Source organism: Cherax quadricarinatus, chromosome 71 (genome assembly GCF_038502225.1).
Source record: "Cherax quadricarinatus isolate ZL_2023a chromosome 71, ASM3850222v1, whole genome shotgun sequence".
Taxonomy (NCBI): Eukaryota; Metazoa; Arthropoda; class Malacostraca; order Decapoda; family Parastacidae; genus Cherax; species Cherax quadricarinatus.
In genome coordinates this window covers 15,437,767-15,462,981 of record NC_091362.1, presented here as the reverse complement: position 1 = coordinate 15,462,981, position 25,215 = coordinate 15,437,767, and the positions used below count along the sequence as shown (strand labels likewise).

Here is a 25,215-nt window from a genome sequence, read left to right as displayed (position 1 = left end):
CCCTGAACTTGCCCGAACCCCCCTGAACTTGCCGGAACCCCCCTGATCTTGCCGAACCCCCCTGATCTTGCCCGAACCCCCTGATCTTGCCCGAACCCCCCTGATCTTGCCTGAACCCCCTTGATCTTGCCCGAACCCCCTTGATCTTGCCCGAACCCCCTTGATCTTGCCTTTACCTCCCTCTCCCCTTGCGCCACCACTGGTCTGCAAATTAGTAAGGCTTATACCTGGAGTATGCTGCATAGTTGTGGTGTATAAATGCAGTTTGTACTATCAAAACTTGTGGAATTGGGTGGTGTTAAGTAGGATAGGGACGGTATAGAACTGGAGAATCTGCTATATGCATTATGAATGCATATAGCAGGGGAGAGTAATCTCCCCCGAAGGCATAGATTACGTAGAACTGTGGGCCTTGGAACCCACCAACGACCTTCAGTAGCTGTGTGCAATCTGTTATTGCACATGGTTTCCGTGGGGATGTTGGTGGGTTTCGGGCTTTGGGTAGTGGTTGTGGTGGGTGTTCTACGTATTTTGTGCCTTTGGCCAAACTGTACAAAGTTAAATATCGATTAAACCATACCACGGGCGGGGATAGAACCCGCGGGTTCTGTCCCCGCCCGTGGTATGGTTTGTTTGCAATCGTGTCATTACGATTTCGTGAGTTAAATATTGATTCATTGAGTTTATATTTTCCAAAATGATGAAATTGTGTAAAGGCGTACAGGTTCCTATGAATATGAAAGTATTAGCGTTCAGAATTGCAGTTGGTATGATAGTAAGTAGTGAAGTCTAACGCTTCTGGCAGCAGTATGTTAATGATGAAAATAATGAAAACCTCTGATCTGAAGTTAAGTGTTAGTCGGCAGAAAGGACTGACTAACCTCTCATACTGATGAGTATAGTTAGGGTGTGATTTAGATTGGTATTAGCGAGAATAGGATTATAAGCCCTACTGGGTTAGAAACCCAGGAAAATAGAGGGGGGTTGAGAGAGTGGGGGCTTGAATGTAGTGGTAATCAGGTTGTGCTTAGGAATGCCAGCCATAACTGGCAGGTGTTAGGAAACTGGTATACGGCAGGCCTCCAACTGGTTAGATAACCCATAGGGACGTGGAAGTGTAGGGAAAATACGATGTTGTCTTGGGATCATGAAGGTAGTTAATGTTAAATGGATGCCCCTCAAGGGGTCTCTTTTTACTAGTGAAGGTATCTTGATGCAACTGCTTGTAAGTATCCTCCCCTTCCAAGGATCAAACATGTTAGCACTAACATTCTCCAAGCTGTGTATAACGCCTATGCATATGTGTCTAGATATATTATCCACTTGGGGGAAATAGTTTGAATGGGGGGGGGGGGGAGCGGTAAACTATCGGGGCACAGGTCGATGAAAGTCAATCAGGCTTGATTCAGAGGAGAGTGCAAGTTTACTTTCTATCGAGATTTTACCATTTAAATATAGGCGTCTTGATATCCCTTAGAGTAGGTTTGTCTAGGTTGTAATGTTAGGGAGTTTAAACAAGTTGGAGGGTAATTACCGCAGAATCCTCCTGACAGACAAGAGATGATCAAAGAACGCTGGAGACAGAGTAGCCGTAGCCTGCTGTGTTGTGCACGATGAAGTGTTTGCAGTGAAGTGTTGTGTCTGTAGACGTACATCTTCCTGACAGTACATACATTTTTTTTATGACCTTTATCATACCTCAAACTACTAATAATGGCAGTATTGAGGCTGTCCGCCTCATTACTACTATTGTTAGTAGGGTTGGGGTAGGTATTTTTTTTTTTTCCCCGAGCTTAAAGCTCCCGGATTGTGCGATTGTTGTCGTCCTGCTGACAAATACAGCAGTTGAGGCTTGTCTCAGTTATTTACGGTTTCTAAATTTCTTGTGTGTTCCTTGAACATTGCTGTGATAAAGAAAGACAATTTATTGATTACATTTTAATTAATGATCTTAAGTTTATCGAATCTTGTAGGTTGAAGATATTCCCCATGTGGGCAGCTGCTGTGTGGTGAAGGCCGTGTTGTGGGCAGCTGCTGTGTGGTGAAGGCCGTGTTGTGGGCAGCTGCTGTGTGGTGAAGGCCGTGTTGTGGGCAGCTGCTGTGTGGTGAAGGCCGTGTTGTGGGCAGCTGCTGTGTGGTGAAGGCCGTGTTGTGGGCAGCTGCTGTGTGGTGAAGGCCGTGTTGTGGGCAGCTGCTGTGTGGTGAAGGCCGTGTTGTGGGCAGCTGCTGTGTGGTGAAGGCCGTGTTGTGGGCAGCTGCTGTGTGGTGAAGGCCGTGTTGTGGGCAGCTGCTGTGTGGTGAAGGCCGTGTTGTGGGCAGCTGCTGTGTGGTGAAGGCCGTGTTGTGGGCAGCTGCTGTGTGGTGAAGGCCGTGTTGTGGGCAGCTGCAAGTCTTCAGAGATGTCATCACCAGCAGCAACACGCCAAAACAATGTCTGCAAAGATAAAAGTATGGACATTATTCACGAACTGCAGTAAGTAATAGTTTGATGTCTATGTATTTAGACTGCTTCCTTCAACATTTTGTAGAAAAAAATTGCTAAAATATTTTCAAAGCTGATCTATCAAAAATTATCATGAAATTGGAGTAATCCAAGTTTATTAAATTACCACAGGTGGATGGAGCTGGAGGTGTTGATGGGGTCGTGGCTGGTAGAGGAGTGACTAGTGGCGCCACTATTCTTGACCTCTATGGCTAAATGGCGCCACTGACCTGGAAGAGGGGGATGACGTCAGTGGTTGTGGAGAGGGGGAAGGGTCGGGGGTGAGTAGTTAGCTGTTACTGGTGGGAGGGTGATGGGGAATGAGGTAGGGGGATGGTTCACTTGGTAATTACCAAGGGACTAACACAGTCTTGTTACTGTGTGTTAACGTGGCTTGAACCTTGATATTTGAAACGCCCTGGACACTAGCTCCACATACTCGTAATCCTATGAACAATGTCTATGGACTCGTGTTGAAAACAAGTCTCCTTGATGTTGGGCTTACGTATTTGATATCTTTTGTTGGTTTAGTGCCTAGTCTTGATCAGGGCCGGATTTAGACCTTGCTGACGCTGGAGAAGAAGCTTCCAGCAGAAAAGTTATGTGGAGAAGCAGCACAGAGTATCAGAAGTAACAACGTAGCACATAAACGAACCTGTCCAGAGACCTCTAGAACCGGATATACTATATGTGGCTTTTATTTAAGAGCACGAAAGGAAAGGATGAGGCTGCCTACATGTTCCTGGTTATATTGTGTCGACAGATCCCATGAAAATGGAAGTGGCTCTCGTCGTGACAGAGGGGTGCCTTTTTATTTTGCATAGATGTAAGAAGGCGGTGAGTGGTAGTGTTAAGGTTTGTGGGGGCAGGACAGGGTTATCTGGTAACGTGTGTACTCGCCTAATTGTGGTTGCAGGGGTCGCGACTCAGCTCCTGGCCCCACCTCTTCACTGAGTGCTACTAGGTCCTCTCTCCCCCTGCTCCATTAGCTTTATCATACATCATCTTAAAGCTATGTATGGTTCCTGCCTCCACTACCTCACTTGCTAGGCTATTCCACTTCCTTACTACTCTGACTGAAAAAATACTTCCTGACATCCCTTTGACTCATCTGGGTCTTCAACTTCCAATTGTGACCCCTTGTTTGTGTGTCCTCTCTCTGGAACATCCTGTCTCTGTCCACCGTGTCTCTTCCACGCAGTATTTTGTATGTCGTTATCATGTCTCCCCTAACCCTCCTGTCCTCCAGTGTCGTCAGGCCGATTTCCCTTAACCTTTCTTCGTAGGACATTCCCCTTAGCTCCGAAACTAACCTTGTCGTAAACCTTTGCGCTTTCTCTAATTTCTTGACGTGCTTGATCAAGTGTGGGTTCCAAACAGGTGCTGCATACTCAAGTATGGGCCTGACGTACACGGTGTACAGAGTCTTGAACGATTTCTTACTAAGGTATCGGAACGCTATTCTAAGGTTTGTCAGGTGCCTATATGCTGCAGCGCTTATCTGGTTGATGTGTGCTTCCGGAGACGTGCTGGGTGTTATACTCGCCCGAAGATTTTTCTCCTTGAGCGAGGTTTGCAGTCTTTGGCCACCTAGCCTATACTCTGTCTGCGGTCTTCTTTGCTCTTCCCCGATCCTCATGACTTTGCATTTGGCAGGGTTAAATTCGAGAAGCCAGTTGCTGGACCACGTGTCCAGCCTGATCCACATCTGATTTAATTCTCCTCATTAACTTCACATCATTTGCGAACAGGGACACTTCTGAGTCATTCACATGTACCAAAAATAGTACTGGTTCTAGGACCGACCCCTGTGGGACCCCGCTCGTCACAATTACCCACTGTGATACCTCATCACGTACCACGACTCGTTGCCTCCCTGTCAGGTATTCTCTGATCCATTGCACCGCCCTTCCCGTTATACGCACCTGATCCTCTAGTTTCTGCATTAATATCTTGTGAGGAACTGTGTCGAAGGCCTTCTTGCAGTCCATGAAAATGCAATCGACCCACCCGTCTCTCTCGTGTCTCGCTTCTATTACTTTATCATAAAACTCCTGAATGTTTGTGACAGGATTTGCCTTCCATGAATCTGTGCTGGTTGTCGTTTATACTCTTTTGTGTGTGTACTCACCTAGTTGTGGTTGCAGGGGTCGATTCATAGCTCCTGGCCCCGCCTCTTCACTGGTCGCTACTGGGTCACTCTCCTTGCACCATTAGCTGTATCATACCTCTGCTTAAGGCTGTGAATGGATCCTGCCTCCACTACATCGCTTTCCAAACTATTCCACTTCCTGACTACTCTGTGACTGAAGAAATACTTCCTAGCATCCCTGTGATTCATCTGTGTCTTCAATTTCCAATTGTCCCCTTGTTGCTCTGTCCCATCACTGGAACATTGTCTCCATCCACCTTGTCAATTCATCTCAGTATTTTATATGTCGTTATCATGTCCCCCCCTATTTCTCTTGTCCTCCAGTGTTCGATTTCCCTTAACCTCTCCTCGTAGGACATACCCCTTAGCTCTGGGACTAGTCTTGTTGTAAACCTTTGCACTTTCTCTAGTTTCTTTACGTGCTTGGCTAGATGTGGGTTCCAAACTGGTGCCGGATACTCCAATATGGGCCTAACGTACACAGTGTACAGAGTCCTAAACGATTCTTTAAGATGGCGGAATGCTGTTCTTAGGTTTGCTAGGAGCCCATGTGCTGCAGCAGTTATTTGGTTGATGTGCCCCTCAGATGTGCCTGGTATTACACTCACCCCAAGATCTTTTTCTTTGAGTGAGGTTTGTAGTCTCTGCCCCCCTAGACTGTACTCCGTCTGTGGTCTTCTTTGCTCTTCCCCAGTTTCAGTTTAATATGTTTATTATGCACCCCATACCCATCCTGTGGGCGGTAGTCAAAAGATTACAGAGGTACATAATTGGTCCAGGGACTGGACTCCAAACTTTTGATAGCTGAGCAAGTTACAAAGGTAATGAACTAGATCTGGTCATAATCATGACCAAGTTACAAAGGTAATGAGCTCCAGGTAGAGCTGGTCACACTCATGAATAATTGCAAAGGTAATGAATCATAAACACATTAATCATGAGAATTTACAAAGGTAATGAGCTCCAGGTAGAGCTGGTCAAAATCATGACAAGTTTCAAAGGTAATGAATGATAAACACGTTATCACATGATTACAATCATAGACAAATTACAGAGTAATGAGCAGTTAACAAACATAGTAGGGAATTCATCCATTGCCCCAACAACAGATGTTGCTAGGTGCCTGTCTCTCCTCGGCAGACAGCCATTGCAAACAGCAGCAAGTTGCCCCGGGATCTGCTGCTTGCACGAGCACCATCGACCCTCCCCAAGAGGTCCAAGAAGCCAGTGGCTCCGTTAGCAGCCCGATGGAGAGCTGTCCTAGGGACATGGCAACGTCCTGGTGGACGCCAAGTTGACTGAAGATCCCAGACCCTCGTGTGCACGGATGTTGAAGCTTGAGGAACTGAGTACACACTGCCTGTGGCACACCTGACAGCTGCCTCGCGGTCGAACTCCACGATGCTGTCCCTGTAGTGGAAGTTCCTGTGAGCCCGGCACTCCCTGCAGTGCCATCGCTGACATCGTGGGTTAGGGGAGAAGTACCCTCTATAGATGGGGTGGCGCTGGTAGTTGGGTGGGTGAGGCGGGGGAGACGGGCAGGGGTGAGGCGTTATGAGAGGGTCACTGTTTACTACACACGCCCTCCCCCTCCCCCCCAGCGGAGAGGGGGGGAGGCGCTGACTGGTCCTGACTCAACAACACCAAACCTTCTGCACAACACTTCAACTATTTACGCTGAAACGATGCACTGGGAAGTCCGTTCGCTGCTCTGGTATCTTCTCAAAGCATTCACACTGAGTTCTGTTAAGTAGGGACCTGGTCAGCCTCTTTGACCAAGAGCTATCCTTGAAAATCCCGCAGCTAGCCCGCTACACAACCTGCCGCGTCGGCCATGTTAGGGAGTGAGTGCTCTTCCCCAATCTTTATGACTTTGCACTTGGTGGGGTTGAACTCCAGGAGCCAATTGCTGGACCAGGCCTCCAGCCTGTCCAGATCCCTTTGTAGTTCTGCCTGGTACTCGTCTGATTGTATTTTTTTTTCATCAACTTCACATCAACTGCAAACAGGGACGCTTCGGAGTCTATTCCTACCTTCAAGTCGTTCACAAATACCAGAAACAGCACCGGTCCTAGGACTGACCCCTGTGGTACCCCACTCGTCACAGGTGCCCACTCTGACACCTCGCCTCGTACCATGACGCGCTGGTGTCTTCCTGACAGGTATTCCCTGATCCTTTGTAGTGCCTTCCCTATTATCCCTGCCTGGTCCTCCAGTTTTTGCACTAATCTCTTGTGTGGAACTGTCAAACGCCTTACAGTCCAAGAAAATGCAATCTACCCATCTCTCTCTTGTCTTACTGCTGTGTGTGTACGTACTCACTCTCCTAATTGTGGTTGCAGGGATCGAGACTCAGCTCCTGGCTCCACCTCTTCACCGATTGCTGCTAGGTCCTCTCTCTGCTCCCTGAGTTTTGTCATACCTCGTCTTAAAGCTATGTATGGTTCCTGCCTCCACTACATCAGTTGTTAGACTATTTCACTTTCTGACAACTCTATGATTAAAGAAATACTTCCTAACATCCCTTTGACTCGTCTGAGTCTTCAGCTTCCACTTGTGACCTCTTGTTTCTGTCCCCACTCTCTGGAACATCCAGTCTCTGTCCACCTTATCTATTCCGCGCAGTATTTTGTATGTCGTTATCATGTCTCCTCTGACTCCTGTCCTCCAGCATCGTCAGACCGATTTACCTCGACTTTTCTTCGTAGGACATTCCCCTGAGCTCCGGAACTGACCTTGTTGCAAATCTTTGCACTTTCTTTAATTTCTTGACGTGTTTGGCTAGATGTGGGTTCCAAACTGGTGCTGCATACTCTAGTGTGGGCCTGACATACACGGTGTACAGTGTCTTGAACGATTCCTTACTAAGGTAACGGAATGCTATTAGGTTTGTCAGGCGCCCGTATGCTGCAGCAGTTATCTGGTTGTGTTATCTGGTTGGAGACGTGCTCGGTGTTATGCTCACCCCAAGATCTTTCTTCTTGAGTGAGGTTTGCAGTCTTTGGCCACCTAGCCTATATTCTGTCAGCGGTCTTGTTTGTCCTTCCCCAATTTTCATGACTTTGCATTTGGCGGGGTTGAATTCGAGAAGCCAGTTGCTGGACCACGTGTACAGCCTCTCCAGTTCTCTTTGAAGTCCTGCCTGATCCTCATCTGATTTAATTCTCCTCATTAACTTCACATCATCTGCGAACAGGGACGCTTCTGAGTCTATCCCTTCCATCATGTCATTCACATATACCAAAAATAGCACTGGTCCTAGGACTGACCCCTGTGGGACCCTGCTCGTCACAGGCGCCTGCTGTGATACCTCATCACGTGTGTGTGGGGGGGGGATGTAAACAGCATACAGGAAGCTTTACCCCAGAATTCCTACATCCGGCGAGAATGTGGAGCGCGTTATATATAGATAAAATTTGTGACTGGGGTGTGTGTTCATTGGTTGACTTCCCCTGCAGCTGTCTCGGATCATTTGATAATTGTCTGGAGCTGCATGGGATCAACCTGTGGTTAGTCTTGTCGTACTGGAAACTCGGCATGAGAGTATTAGAGGATGGTGAATCCATCTACAGGTTTGAGAAGTGGAGTTAAAATCAGTATATGGGAAGTGAAGGTGGTTTGGTAATGTGATCGAATGCGTAAAACTTTTAAGGGTAGCGAGTGAGAAAGTGTAAGATTGAAGGCGCATCTGATGTTTCCAGAGCCTGGGAGGGTCCTGAGTAGGATGTACTACATAGGCTCAGTTGGTAGCGCACTCACCCCACACACTGAGGTCTTTGGTTCGATCCCCGGTACTGGTGGAAACAATGTGCATGTTTCCTTAAGACACGTGCTGTCCCTGTTCACCTTGCAGTACATAGGTACCTATTTGTTAGCAGACTGGTGTGGGTCGAAACCTGGGGACACAACCTAAGTTCCCCGAAATGCTCTGCATAACCAGGGGCTTTCTATATAGTATGTCATTGATGTCGGCTAGGTCTAAGTTGTATTCATGTACTTGTGGAAATAAGATTATTATTATTACAGGGGCGACGCCTTCTGTCGACTGGTATGTATATAGAAAGGTTTTGTCATTGCTAATTTTCCCAGTAGCGAAGAAAATCATGTACAACTTCCTACATGGTATTTTGCCAGCAAGAGTTGTGCTCCTGTACAGAAAGGTTGTAGTGTAGCCTCGGCTGAATGCTGAGTATGGGCGGGAAGAGGTTTTTGTGTACCACGTGTACTTTTGTGACAAGTTGAGTAAATTACGTAAATGGATTTCAGTGTGTTAGCATGTATGGTGGGACGTGTGAATGTGGCTTTTCTGCTGGGGTTATCATTGAATTTGGTGGTATTTAAGTTTCGGTTAGGGCAGCAACATGTCTTAGGTGCTACTTTGGCTTGTTATCTACATGTCATGAATCTACACCTTATATTGCAATCAACACCTTATATTGCAATCAACACGGTACCTAACCTAATATTGTGATTTACTATGTAGATATTCAAATTAAATTTTGTACTGTGCAGACATTTTACCCGAGGTGCATGCTGTTTATTTTATAAGTCCAAAATAAAATTCGGACGGTGTAGATATTTTTTCCTTGTAGATAACAAGCCAAAGTAGCAACCATGTCTTACTGGAGTGTGTGCAGTGTTGGGTGTCCCGTAGCTCGATTGCTAGCGCACTCGGCTCACACTGAGGTCCGGAGTTCGAATCTCCGGTAAGGCTCGAAAGCATTAGGGACGTGTTTCCATAAAACACCTGCTGTCCATGTTCACCCATCAATATAAAATGGGTACCTGACTGTTGGTCGACTGGTATGGGTTGTATCCTGTGACAAAAAGCTGACCTAATTTGCTCGAAATGCTCTGCATAACAAGGGGCTTTCTATATTGTAGTATGTCATTGATGTCAGCTAGGCCTGTATACCTTGTACGTGTACTTGTAGAAATAGAGATTATTATATTATGATATACTATGAGTGCTGTATCATGCGGCTCACGAGTTTGTGATACGAAGGCGTTGTTAGCCGCCAAACTTGACCCCTTTGTTGGAATAGGGTAAGAGATTTCGGGTCCTTGCCAGGTAATGTTTACTTGAGACTGTGGCACTGGGATACAGTGCCAAGGTTGTGGCTAGGATAAATGTTTTAGGGTTGAGTGTGTCTTGAGTGGCACAATACATCATTTATAATTAATCCATGTTGCTGTTATTAAAGAATTGTAATGGATGATATGTACGTTAGGTGGTTTCTCATCAACACGAGGAATTATGTCATAAGATAATCTGATTTTTTCTGAGCTATCGTATGTTAGTGATATTAAATGATTAAACGACAAGTGATGCTATATTGAATGTGGAAACTTATTCGGTCCTAAGTCCCACAAGGTAAATAAGTCGTATGAAGGCCCTAGCATTTCACGGATAGACCGTCTGAGTTTTGCGGACCCTCGCATCGACCCAAAACACATACGTACACCAAGGTTGGCGAAGGTGGTTGGAAGGTACATTTTAATTGATAGATTTACCCTTCAAGTGGAAGGTAGTTCATACTTTTAGTAAACTAATATTAGGATTATTGAGGCAACTGTAGATAATAATGTAAGATAAGATTTCGTTCGGATTTTTAACCCCGGAGGGTTAGCCACCCAGGATAACCCAAGAAAGTCAGTGCGTCATCGAGGACTGTCTAACTTATTTCCATTGGGGTCCTTAATCTTGTCCCCCAGGATGCGACCCACACCAGTCGACTAACACCCAGGTACCTATTTGCTGCTAGGTGAACAGGACAACAGGTGTAAGGAAACGTGTCGAAATGTTTCCACCCGCCGGGAATCGAACCCGGGCCCTCCGTGTGTGAAGCGGGAGCTTTAGCCACCAGGCCACCGGGTCTGTAATATAGGCAAACACTAGGCTATATTAGCTAGGGAGAACTGGCAGCCCAAGCTTGAACGACGAGGCGCAGTCTCAAAGATGCCAGACCTTCCTTCTAAAGTCAGACACCATTGGAATAACAAGTGCCGTGAACAGCAGGGCGGCGCCCCCACATGTCTACTCATACTAGACCTGGGGAAATCTGGTGGAGGCACCTCTAAGTACCATAGATGCCCTCCTCTGCCAGGCCCATACAGTAAGACAAGACCTCCCTTCCTTTCTCAGTATTCTGGCCTGTTTCTGGGGGAAATTGCGAGAGAGTTGAACTGTGGGTCTTTGTGCAGTCGGACGCCCGAAGACCAGTCTGTACCGGTGTCCCCTCTTTGTTAAGCTTAGAAGCTAGTGTCACTTCCTGCATAGTATACTAGGGGATACTCACCCCCTTGGAATCAGGAATTTCTGAGGTGCAGGCAGGTCACTAATACTGACTGAATATTGCAGGAATTAAGTTCCCGGCTGCACGTGATCTTGAAGGGGAAGTCCAGAGGGGCTAAGGCTTAGGGAGGTTGAAGACTGGGATATATTCTCCAACACCAAGTAAGTTAGTCCTTTATTTGTGCATTCATGCGAGATTTCTTGCAACATCAGTTATTTATGGAAATGTCATATAAGCCACTTGTGAGGCTGAGGTACCAGCGTCAGAGCTCGATGTCAACAGAGCTTGCTAGGGTAGACAACTCACATGGAGACAGTACAGACAAATTTCCACACTGAATAAAATATTATTATTATTATAATCAAAAAGAAGCGCTAAGCCACAAGGACTATATAGTGCTGCAGGGCAGGAAGGAAGCGAGGGCATCAGGTGGCAAAAGGGAGATGGATGAGTAATAGGTTACGGATAACAGCGGGGCAGTGGATGGTGAAAGGGTAAAGGGCAGCAAGAGACTGAACTAGAAAGGGCTGAGGGGAGTGTGAAAAGTATCATCAGAGTTTGTGGAGTAAATCAGTCGTTGTCAAGAAGTCAATGAGAGAGTCAGGATTAAAGGAGGGTCCATCAGCAAGAAGGGAAGGTAAAGAGAGAGTAGTAGAACGAAGACGACGTTGGAGGTAAATTCTGTGTGCTCATTGATAGAGAGGGCAGTCTAACAGAATGTGGCTAATCGATACTGGAACTTGACACTGCTCACAGAGAGGAACAGGGTGCCTCTCCATGAGATACCCATGAGTAAGACGAGTGTGACCAATGCGAAGGCGGGAGAGAGTGGTCTCCCAACCTCGGCACTGATGACAAGAAGACGGCCAGTAACCTATGCTCGGTTTAATAGAATGAAGTTTGTTACCGAGCAGAGTTGACCAACGTTGTTGCCAACGGGTGCGAAGGTGGGTAGCTATTGCAGCAAAATAGTCCAGAAATGGAACACCTCGATAGGAAATTGGTAGGTCATGTACTGCTGACCGCGCAGCAGTGTCTGCCTGTTCATTGCCCTGTACGTCGACATGACCAGGGACCCAACAAAAAACAATATCTTTATGTTTGGTTGAGATACGGCGTAGCCAAAGTTGGATACGGAGAACTAGGGGATGAGATGTATCAAATTTTCGTATAGCCTGTAGAGCACTAAGGGAGTCTGAGACTACAAATGATGACACAGGCATAGATGCGATACGAATAAGTGCTGCAAGAATGGTATACAGTTCAGCAGTAAAAATGCTAGCTGAAGATAGTAAATGTCCCCGCATGACACTGTCCGGAAACACTGCTGCGAATCCGACGCCGTCTGAAGACTTAGAGCCATCTGTGTACACAGCGGTGGCATGAGAATGGGAGTGGAAGTGATCAAGAAAAAGAGAGCGGGAAGCCACCGTAGGCAGTTGAGCTTTCGAGCAAGGGAGTGAAAAAGAACAGACCCGAACAGCTGGAACTTCCAGGGGGGTAGGGAAAAGTGAGATGCTACATGAACATATAAAGGTGGTAACTGAAGGGAAGACAAGAGTGAATGTAGGCGAAGAGAAAAGGGACGGAGCAAACAGGGGCGGCGAACGAATAAAGAATGTCTACTAATATCGGTGACCATTCTATAAATGGAAGGATTGTGTAGATCGTGAGAGCGTACATAGTAGCGAAGGCAATGGGCATCACGGCGATCAGACAAGGATGGAACCATACCCCCTGCCGGGATTGAACCCGCGGTCATAGTCTCAAAACTCCAGCCCGTCACGTTAGCCACTAGACCAGCTAACGCGACGGGCTGGAGTTTTGAGACTCTATGACCGCGGGTTCAGTCCCGGCTGGGGGTATGGTTTGTTTGCAATCGTGTCATTACGATTTCTTAAGTCAAGGATGGAACATTCGCTTCTGTATAGAGGCTCTCAACAGGGGAAGAGCGAAAAGCACCAAGGCACAAACGTAATCCTTGGTGATGGATAGAGTTAAGGCTAGAGAGAGTAGCAGGAGAGGCCGCGGAATAAATCTGGTCACTGAATAAAATAGTGAAACAATTTTCAGTTGAGGAGCTTTTATATATATATATATATATATATATATATATATATATATATATATATATATATATATATATATATATATATATATATATATATATATATATATAATACACACACACACACATATAGATATATATATGTATGTATGTATTTTCTTTGTGCCTTAATTGTCTGATTCTCTTTTAAGAAAAGAAAAACATTCCTTCTTGCTTACAGTGACATGTTGCGATGGAACCAGATGTCCAACTGTGAGTGTGATAGACTTGGTAACTAGGAAAGTAAATCTTTCCTATGTATACCACTTTTCCTTCACTTAATGACCAGTCACCAAGTCTCGTCCCATCATCCTTCGTGTCTCCTCTAATCACGTAAGCAACATTCGTTATTGGATAATTTTCACATTTTTTTGTATAGAAACTTTGGTTATTGGTCTGCAATTTCATTCTTGAAAGCTGGAGTTAACATCAACTGCCAGTTCTTTTGGCCATCAGACTATGTGAAGTTAATGTGTCCTGGTAATCTGTTGTTCTCTTCTTCCACAGGTCTGGTAATAGTTGGAAGATGGAATCAAGTCTCCAGCATGGAGACTTGATTCCATCTTCAGGATCACAGTACAGGTTGAATGTCTCTCTTCTTCGAGAATCACTGTCTGGACTGGGATTATTCATCTCGGACTAAGCTACATCCAGCAGTGGACCTTCCCATGCGCACGTCTGCTACCAACACTGTCTTTTGTGCTACCGTCCATAGGATGGATATGGGGTGCACAGTAAACTAGCCACTTCGGTGGCAAAATCAAACACTAAATCTAATCATTGTCCAACTAGCACCTCCCCATCTTCAGGTGTTCTCTCTTCAGTACAACACTTGGTATGATAGCATTTGTGTTGAGTGTTTATGCTCATTACTTTGTTGATGTTATCCCAAATTGTGTTATAACTGTTTTTACGGCTATGAGTGCTGAGTAACTAGGCAGTCAAACTGCTCTGTATTCATCTGAGATCAATGGAGAATAATAATAGTTATAAAAATAACCATAATTTTTAAAGGGGTGGAAGGGTAAGCTAGCGGAAGGCCTCGGTCAGATGATCAAAAGCTCCAGCAGTGGATCATCATATGACTAAGACCCGTGTCAGGAAACTCGTCCTGTTTCCTGACGAACTTTACTTAACCTAACCTAGAGAGAAATATATTTGGAAATAGCCACGTTATACCCTGGTATGCTGTACTGTACCTGGCTTGGACAAATATTAAAATATAATCGTTCTAATGAGAATTTACTGTTGTGGCGGAACACACAGTAACAACTAATAGTTAATGGGAGAGATGTTACTATGGGTTCTATGAACCACACCCATGAGTACCCCCATTAAAGTTATGATTCACACCCATGAATACCCCAGTTAAAGTAACTACTGTTCCTTAGTTCAAGAGTAGTTTACCAGCAGAAAGTTTCCCTTCCCAGTACTTGTATTAAAAGGTCAGGTTTTCTCCTGGTTTATTATTATTTATTTTTTTTATTATCACACTGGCCGATTCCCACCAAGGCAGGGTGGCCCGAAAAAGAAAAACTTTCACCATCATTCACTCCATCACTGTCTTGCCAGAAGGGTGCTTTACACTACAGTTTTTAAACTGCAACATTAACACCCCTCCTTCAGAGTGCAGGTACTGTACTTCCCATCTCCAGGACTCAAGTCCGGCCTGCTGGTTTCCCTGAATTCCTTCATAAATGTTACTTTGCTCACACTCCAACAGCATGTCAAGTATTAAAAACCATTTGTCTCCATTCACTCCTATCAAACACGCTCACACATGCCTGCTGGAAGTCCAAGCCCCTCGCACACAAAACCTCCTTTAGCCCCTCCCTCCAACCTTTCCTAGGCCGACCCCTACCCCGCCTTCCTTCCACTACAGACTGATACACTCTTGAAGTTATTCTGTTTCGCTCCATTCTCTCTACATGTCTGAACCACCTCAACAACCCTTCCTCAGCCCTCTGGACAACAGTTTTGGTAATCCCGCACCTCCTCCTAACTTCCAAACTACGAATTCTCTGCATTATATTCACACCACACATTGCCCTCAGACATGACATCTCCACTGCCTCCAGCCTTCTCGCTGCAACATTCATCACCCATGCTTCACACCCATATAAGAGCGTTGGTAAAACTATACTCTCATACATTCCCCTCTTTGCCTCCAAGGACAAAGTTCTTTGTCTCCACAGACTCCTAAGTGCACCACTCACCCTTTTCCCCTCATCAATTCTATGATTCACCTCATCTTTCATAGACCCATCTGCTGACACGTCCACTCCCAAATATCTGAATACATTCACCTCCTTCATACTCTCTCCTTCCAATCTGATATCCAATCTTTCATCACCTAATCTTTTTGTTATCCTCATAACCTTACTCTTTCCTGTATTCACTTTTAATTTTCTTCTTTTGCATACCCTACCAAATTCATCCACCAATCTCTGCAACTTCTCTTCAGAATCTCCCAAGAGCACAGTGTCATCAGCAAAGAGCAACTGTGACAACTCCCACTTTGAGTGTGATTCTTTATCTTTTAACTCCACGCCTCTTGCCAAGACCCTCGCATATACTTCTTACAACCCCATCTATAAATATATTAAACAACCACGGTGACATCACACATCCTTGTCTAAGGCCTACTTTTACTGGGAAATAATTTCCCTCTTTCCTACATACTCTAACTTGAGCCTCACTATCCTCGTAAAAACTCTTCACTGCTTTCAGTAACCTACCTCCTACACCATACACCTGCAACATCTGCCACATTGCCCCCCTATCCACCCTGTCATACGCCTTTTCCAAATCCATAAATGCCACAAAGACCTCTTTAGCCTTATCTAAATACTGTTCACTTACATGTTTCACTGTAAACATCTGGTCCACACACCCCCTACCTTTCCTAAAGCCTCCTTGTTCATCTGCTATCCTATTCTCCGTCTTACTCTTAATTCTTTCACTAATAACTCTACCATACACTTTACCAGGTATACTCAACAGGCTTATCCCCCTATAATTTTTGCACTCTCTTTTGTCCCCTTTGCCTTTATACAAAGGAACTATGCATGCTCTCTGCCAATCCCTAGGTACCTTACCCTCTTCCATACATTTATTAAATAATTGCACCAACCACTCCAAAACTATATCCCCACCTGCTTTTAACATTTCTATCTTTATCCCATCAATCCCGGCTGCCTTACCCCCTTTCATTTTACCTACTGCCTCACGAACTTCCCCCACACTCACAACTGGCTCTTCCTCACTCCTACAAGATGTTATTCCTCCTTGCCCTATACACGAAATCACAGCTTCCTTATCTTCATCAACATTTAACAATTCCTCAAAATATTCCCTCCATCTTTCCAATACCTCTAACTCTCCATTTAATAACTCTCCTCTCCTATTTTTAACTGACAAATCCATTTGTTCTCTAGGCTTCCTTAACTTGTTAATCTCACTTCAAAACTTTTTCTTATTTTCAACAAAATTTTTTGATAACATCTCACCCACTCTCTCATTTGCTCTCTTTTTACATTGCTTCACCACTCTCTCTTTCTCCATATACTCTTCCCTCCTTGCATCACTTCTACTTTGTAAAAACTTCTCATATGCTAACTTTTTCTCCCTTACTACTCTCTTTACATCATCATTCCACCAGTCGCTCCTCTTCCCTCCCGCACCCACTTTCCTGTAACCACAAACTTCTGCTGAACACTCTAACATTACATTTTTAAACCTACCCCATACCTCTTCGACCCCATTGCCTATGCTCTCATTAGCCCATCTATCCTCCAATAGCTGTTTATATCTTACCCCAACTGCCTCCTCTTTTAGTTTATAAACCTTCACCTCTCTCTTCCCTGATGCTTCTATTCTCCTTGTATCCCATCTACCTTTTACTCTCAGTGTAGCTACAACTAGAAAGTGATCTGATATATCTGTGGCCCCTCTATAAACATGTACATCCTCAAGTCTACTCAACAGTCTTTTATCTACCAATACATAATCCAACAAACTACTGTCATTTTGCCCTACATCATATCTTGTATACTTATTTATCCTCTTTTTCTTAAAATATGTATTACCTATAACTAAACCCCTTTCTATACAAAGTTCAATCAAAGGGCTCCCATTATCATTTACACCTGGCACCCCAAACTTACCTACCACACCCTCTCTAAAAGTTTCTCCTACTTTAGCATTCAGATCCCCTACCACAATTACTCTCTCACTTGGTTCAAAGGCTCCTATACATTCACTTAACATCTCCCAAAATCTCTCTCTCTCCTCTACATTCCTCTCTTCTCCAGGTGCATACACGCTTATTATGACCCACTTTTCGCATCCAACCTTTACTTTAATCCACATAATTCTTGAATTTACACATTCATATTCTCTTTTCTCCTTCCATAACTAATCCTTCAACATTACTGCTACCCCTTCCTTTGCTCTAACTCTCTCAGATACTCCACATTTAATTCCATTTATTTCCCCCCACCGAAACTCCCCTACCCCCTTCAGCTTTGTTTCGCTTAGGGCGAGGACATCCAACTTCTTTTCATTCATAACATCAGCAATCATCTGTTTCTTGTCTTCTGCACTACATTCAAGCATCCCAGTTTTATAAAGTTTTTCTTCTTCTCTTTTTTAGTAAATGTCTACAGGAGAAGGGGTTACTAGCCCTTTGCTCCCGGCATTCTAGTCGCCTCATACGACACGCATGGCTTACGGAGGAAAGATTCTTTTCCACTTCCCCATGGACAATAGAAGAAATAAAGAAGAACAAGAGCTATTTAGAAAAAGGAGAAAAACCTAGATGTATGTATATATATATGCATGTGCGTGTCTGTGAAGTGTGACCAAAGTGTAAGTAGGAGTAGCAAGATATCCCTGTTATCTAGCGTGTTTATGAGACAGAAAAAGAAACCAGCAATCCTACCATCATGCAAAACAGTTACAGGTTTCTGTTTCACAGTCATCTGGCAGGACGGTAGTACTTCCCTGGGTGGTTGCTGTCTACCAACCTACTACCTGGTAGTTGATTTTAATTTAAATTAAAGTGTATTTTCACATGATTCAGAATGCCCATTGCTATGCAGATAGTTTTGGGCTTGATCAAAAACTGGTTTAGTTTTTTTAATTAGATATTTAGCTAGTTTTATTATAATCGAAGAAGTGCCAAACCAAGTAGGGTCATACAGCGCATCAGATAGTTTTAAGATGCACATTAAAACAAGGTAAATATCGCATTTGGTTTTTTTTTTTAATCTTGATATTATATAAATTCTCACTCTTTTAATGGGGTTTTGTTGTGGACAGTTATATTTCTGGCCTATGGGATACCAGATTTTTTTCTTAACAAAACCGAAAGAACTTGAGCAATCCTGTATTAGTTAAATTCTAGGGTATAGTAAATTGGCTTTCTTTTTTATTCGTACCTTGTAGGCCCAAAATATAACAGTCTCCATTGTACAACCTACTTAATATTAGATAATTTACATAAAAAATAGAATTTATTAAACTCGGTCTTAGCCTAAAACAGCATAGTTTGACAATCAGTAGCATGGGATGTGAAACTAAAAGAATTAGAGAGGACTTTGGAGGCTGTCCTTGAAATTTAAATCTTTATCCTCACTTTCTCTAGCCATCTTAGAAATAATCCCCACTTCTTTTCCTGCTTCCAACTTGTTACCTGTCCCATCAACATACTCAACAGGCTTGTGTGTACTCTCCTATTTGTGGTTGCAGGGGATGAGTCTTGGCTCCTAGCCACGACTCATAGCTTGCCAGATTTACTACTTCCTGCCCTCGTCAGCCTCTCATCTTACTTATGGAATCTTCCTCCACTACTTAGTTTTCCAGGTCATGTCACTTCCTGACCACTCTGAGGCTGAAGAATTTCCTGATATCCTTGTGACTAACCTTTAGCTTTCAGCAATGCCTTCGTGTACCAGTTTCTCGTCTCTGTCCCTGTCCACCATCTAAAGGGTGGGAAGAGGGAGTGAATTCCATGGACTTCATTGGTAACTTATTTGGAGTCTTTTCTAATATCTTTTTTTCTAAATACTGATGTTGTCCATGTAGACCCTTGAATTGAATTCTTTCATGTAATGATCTCTTCATTTCCTCAGTCTGTTTTGCTAGACTTTGGGCAGTGGTGAACGAGCCTTATGATAGTGACCACTATCCTGTTCTTCCTTTCATTCACACCTGTCCTTATTGTCCTGCTCAGTGGCAGTTTGAAAGTGCAAATTGGGCTAGATATAAGTTACTTTTCCTTCTCACACCATGGCTAACCAGTACCATTCTGAAATCCATTGACAAGAAACACCAATATGAAAAGCAATATAGACAGGGCTTAATACACAAAGATATTCTTAAACACTATTCATCAGTTCTCACCAAAGTAATAAAGAAAGCCAAACAACTATACTACTCCAGTAGATTCACAGACACTAGAGGAGATATAAAAAAGACCTGGAAAACACTCTTTCAGATTCTAGGGACCCACAAACTGAAAAAAAAACAAGAATATTGTCCTAACTAAACCTAATGAAACACCACTACATCCCACTGACACAGCTAACAAGATAAACGACTTCTTCTCAACCATAGGATCTAATCTCGCCAATAAAATCCCACATACCAATGCCCATGCCGGGGACTACCTAGATGGGAATTTCCCAAATTCCTTCTATCTTGCACCAACTGAGCCCTCGGAAGTCACCGAGATTATAAAGTCACTTAAAAACAACTCAGGGAATCTGTCTAATGTCCCACCATTACTGTACATGCGAGAGGCCCATATCCTTTCGCATGCTATTTCATTACTTTTTAACAAGTCGCTAGAAACTAGCACCTTCCCGAAACTACTCAAGATGGCAAGGGTTACACCAATACATAAAAGTGGTGACCCTACAGACTTAAACAACTATAGGCCAATATCAAACTTACCATTGCTATCCAAAATCTTTGAGAAACTCGTGCACAGGAGACTATATTCATTTATAACAACACAAAACATACTCAACCCCTGCCAATTTGGATTCAGGAAAAATAAAAGCACTAATGATGCAATCATAAAAATGCTAGATCTGCTTTACACAGCATTGGAAAATAAGGAATATCCACTAGGAATTTTTATTGACCTAAGAAAAGCTTTTGACACAGTAGACCACAACATCCTACTCCACAAACTTGACCATTACGGTATAAGAGGCCATGTGCTTGCTTATTTCAAATCTTACCTTACTAATAGGTATCAGTATGTCACCATTAAAGACACAGCATCAACAACACGGCCACTTGATACTGGAGTTCCGCAGGGAAGTGTCCCTGGTCCCTGGTCCCCTGCTCTTCCTCATATACATCAATGATCTTCCAAACGTATCCCAACACCTGAAACCCATTCTCTTTGCTGACGACACGACTTATGTCATCTCTCACCCTAATCTTGCCACCCTCAACACCATTGTTAATGAGGAGCTGATCAAAATATCGACTTGGATGACAGCCAATAAACTTACGCTTAACACTGACAAAACCTACTATATTATGTTTGGTAGCAGAGCAGGAGATGCACAAATTAACATTAAGATCGACAACACTCTAATTACCAGACATAATGAGGGCAAATTCCTAGGCCTATACCTTGACAACAACCTGAATTTCAGCACCCATATCCAACACACAACCAAAAAAGTATCCAAAACGGTTGGGATCCTCTCCAAGATACGATACTACGTGCCACAAACTGCCCTTATCACACTATACCATTCACTTATATATCCATACCTCACCTATGCTATTTGTGCTTGGGGATCAACTGCAGCAACACACCTAAAGCCAATAATAACCCAACAAAAAGCTGCAGTAAGAATAATCACTAAATCCCATCCCTGGCAACACACCCCCCACTCTTCATAGATCTATACTTACTCCCTGTTCAGTACATCCACACTTACTACTGTGCAATCTACATCTACAGGACCTTAAACTCCAATATCAACCTTGACCTAAAACGCTTTCTTGATAGTTGTGACAGAACCCACAGGCATAACACCAGACACAAACATCTCTACGACATTCCCCGTGCCCGACTAAACCTTTACAAAAATTTAATGTATGTCAAAGGCCCTAAAATCTGGAACACCCTACCTGAGAACTCTAGAACTGCAGACACATTCATCACCTTCAAAATTACCATTAGAAAACATCTTATCTCCCTGATACACCCCATCAACTAACTACACGAATACCACCTGGTGGTTCACACTTACACTCACACACCCATTTGACCATAAACAGAAATATTAATCTCAATCTTAAAATAATGAATCCTATGATACTCCAATACTGAAACTATGTACTGTGCCAAAACAAAAGCATTCACATTGCTAAACTTACGAACTAGTATTTAGTCACTTAGCCATAATACCAACTTACCTCATAATTTGTAATATTTTAAAATAAAGAATTAAACTAAGTCTGCCTGAAATGCCTAGCCATGCTAGGCGTTCTAGTGGTACACTCTGTAATCATTATTTAACTACATGTAAACCACACAACAACCAAATTCTGTAAATTCAACATTGTAATCTTTATAGAGAATAAACTTTGAATTTGAAATTTGAATACCTTAACCACTGACGAGTTATTGCATCAGTTACACTGTTCGGCAGGTGGTAACAGCTTGGTTGACCAGGTCCTGATCCACTGCAAGGCTTGGTCATGGACTGGGCTGTGGGGTCGCTGACCCCTGGAATGCCCTCCAGGTATTCCAGCTGCTGGTATTGCTATCCCATGAACCTTACATAAGCATTTTACATAAAGTTCATTCATATACATTTTAGTACATACCCTGGTGGCTACTAGATTGTGCTAGTGCCATTCTACTTGAACGTTCTGCATGGGGCTGGTATCTTCATACAATTCAAACCCCATACATCACAGGGCTGGTATCTTCATACAACCCCACCCCCATACATCATAGGGCTGGTATCTTCATACAGCCTTGATTCTACCTAGACTCGATTATGGGGGATCAGGTGTATTCATCCGCATCAACAGCTGTTCTTACCCAAATTTTCTGTCCATCAAAAACTTTTTTTTTTTTTCTTTCTTATCCCTATTCAAAAGTCTTAATGCAGTCTTATGTTCTTTCACTTGCAAGGCCATCAAGATACTCAGACCATGCAGTCTGGTTCACTTTCATGATCATCACACAACCTATAATCACAGATGCTAATAAAACTGACTTACGTCATCCTTTATTACATACATATAATCTTTCCCTGCAGTCTAATTACTTCTCTCAATCTAACCTCTCCATTTCTGTTTAGTCTGATTTTTCCTATTTCTACCGTGGGAAGTACTGATTGTTAGAGTATGTTCCTACTTTCCCTTTTCAGTCTTTTATTGCTACTGTGGACATCATTTCCTCTTCCTTGATCATTTTTAATTACTTGTTACTGCTGTGTACACTGGTGGCTCTAAATCCTATGGTGTAGGATATGCAAGTGGTGTCTCAGATGATGTGATGGAGATGCTTACTGAATTTTGCATGGCAATTAGATCACTTCTGAAAGAAATGCTTAAAACATTGCATCCTTTCTACTTTTATTATAGTTTTTGATTCAGTGCCCTTAAAGCTTTTCAGAACTTTGACTCCTTGTGTCCCACTGCCCTTTGCATTCAATGCTCATTGTTTGGCCTCCCAGGCAAACAAAAAGACATTTTGCTGGGTCCCTGGTCAGTCTGGTGTCAAGGCTAATAAGCTTGCAGTCTTCTGCACATTTCGGAGCCGAGGACCTTTTCCATTTCTCGCGGGTGTCTCCTATTCAGATTATTTTCCAGTTTTGTCTAAGAACCTGTAGGATTGATGGCAATGTTGTTGGTACAAGTTAGAAGACAATAAGCAACTCTTTACCAAACAATTGGGTTCTTGGTCTACTATTTTTCATCACTGTTGTTTAGGAAACAGTTTTTGTACAACTGTGTATTGGTCTAGAGACTTTCAGCTATGATATGGAGAGGTGTATTGTGTCTCTGGAATCTGTCTTGTCCCATATAATAAATAGCATACAATACCTGCAAGTTGAAGACTAAGACAAATATGCTACACTTAATTATTGTTGTCAAAGCGTATTGCCTGTGCAGCAGGCGTCTTCAATCAAATACAAATGGTTATAACAGAAATGGAGAAGTAATTTTGGGATGATCAGTCCCATAGCCTAAAACAGAGACTTGTATATTGGAAGTGAAGTATATTAGCTGGAGATACTACATGTGAGTGGGGCCCACTAGGAAGAGTAGGTCATACTAAACAGTTGTTAGCAATGAACTTGGAGATGGAAAAAAAGTGCATTACATAGGCATCTTTGTCGAAACATTTTGCCTGTGTTTTCCTAACAACTGCTGAGCATAAATTCCTGCCATAAGTGGGCCCAGCTGACCTGTGACATGCTCTCCAGCTGCTGCACCCTGCCTCTAGCCCAGTAAATGTGTCTGACCTCAAGCCTCTCCTTTAGGCTAAGGGACTGGTTGCCTCTCCACATGTCTAGTGTTTTAATTTTTGTACTGGACTGAAAATGCCTGTGTAGGTGAAGTTTTCACAAAGATACTCAAGTGTTGCAATGTTTTGCTTAACTTATCTCCCATTAACTGTACCAGTAATCAGAATATATAGAATAGATTCTCCATCTGCTGTTGTAGTGTCTTGGTCCTCTCACACTGCCTGCTCTTTCAGAAATCCCTACTCTCACTGAAGACTTTTACTGAAACATAATTATGCCAACTAACACTTTCCTCATGTGCTCTTCACATTACTTCCTCGTCCTCATAACACAAAATTATCAGGTAAGATCATGTAAGTTTATTTAGGTACAGGTGCATATAAGCACCATTATCATACATAGGAACACACATGCAAATTGCCTAGGATAATCCAAAAAAGTCAAAGTAATTTATTTCCACTGGGGTCCTTGTATGTATACAGTAGGGCCCTGCTTTACGGGGATTTCAAATTATGACCAAAGCTTTCTATGCAGCTAGTGGTCTTTCAAATATGGAGCGCGCCACCCGGTTTGTTTACATTATCTATAAGCACATCTCTCTATTATGTAATAATGACTGTTGGGCACATTAAATGTCTTATTTTACATCACTATAGACATTTTCATTAATCCATCTATGATATTTTCTTCAAAATTATATAAGAAACATGTTACATAAACATTTTGTTTCTATACTATGGAGGTGTGGTAGCCGGGCTATTGTTTACAATTCTCGGCATGAATTATTCATTACTTTTCCCTTTGTTTATGATGGCATGTAAAGGTAGTTGTTATAAACGATTAAACTTGGTATGTCGATGGTAATAATATGGCTCTGGGCTGCATTAAATATCGTGTAGCTATGTAGCCCAGGCGGGCTAAACCTACATTATTATTATAACCGATACTTAGGTACAGGTACATATAAGTAAACTTACACACTGTGCTGGCATGCAAGTACACATTAAAATCACTAAGAGTGTCTTATTAGTCTTGAAGATGCCATATTATTATTAATAATATCGCAATAATCACTCTGAGGAGCCTTAATTATCGTATAAAACGTTAATACAGTGGATCCCCGCATAACGATTACCTCCGAATGCAACCAATTATGTAAGTGTGTTTGTACATGTATGTTTGGGGGTCTGAAATGGACTAATCTACTTCACAATATTTCTTATAGGAACAAATTCGGTCAGTACTGGCACCTGAACATACTTCTGGAGTGAAAAAATATCGTTAACCGGGGGTCCACTGTATAGACATTTTGCTTAATCCATCTAAATACATCCCACAGTAGAATAAATTAACAAATATGAGATGTGGTAGCCAGGCAACTTGCAGGACTTGTGTTCCAACATCAGAGACAATGTGCACACTATAATATTACTGGGGGTAACTAGAAAATTATTCCTTTCGTATGCCTTCACTCGGGGCGTCATTTCTTCTAAAAATAGTGTTATATGAGAATGGGAGTGTTTCTCTCTATTGATTATACTGTATCAATGTGGAGACAACTTGTACACAATGTAAAGTGACGAAAACCAGACGTGTTCACTTGGTTTGTTTACATTGCAGGGGTAGCCCTACCCATATCTGACTTCATACAAGTAAAACTC

At 43.1% G+C, this 25,215-nt stretch overlaps 1 long non-coding RNA gene across 3 annotated transcripts in view; it reads left to right on the top strand.

Annotated features, from left to right (window-relative positions):
• The window catches only part of LOC128700325 (uncharacterized), a 56,923-nt gene that overhangs the window by 13,437 nt on the left and 18,271 nt on the right, over positions 1-25,215 (top strand). For 2 of the 3 annotated variants that reach the window (XR_011393998.1, XR_011393997.1), the window contains exons 3-6: positions 1,974-2,473; positions 10,996-11,091; positions 13,219-13,370; positions 13,545-14,700. This is a non-coding gene — a long non-coding RNA (uncharacterized lncRNA). Of the gene's footprint in view, positions 1-1,973; positions 2,474-10,995; positions 11,092-13,218; positions 13,371-13,544; positions 14,701-25,215 lie in introns of those variants that run through there. The other variant, XR_011393999.1, reaches the window with a different exon arrangement.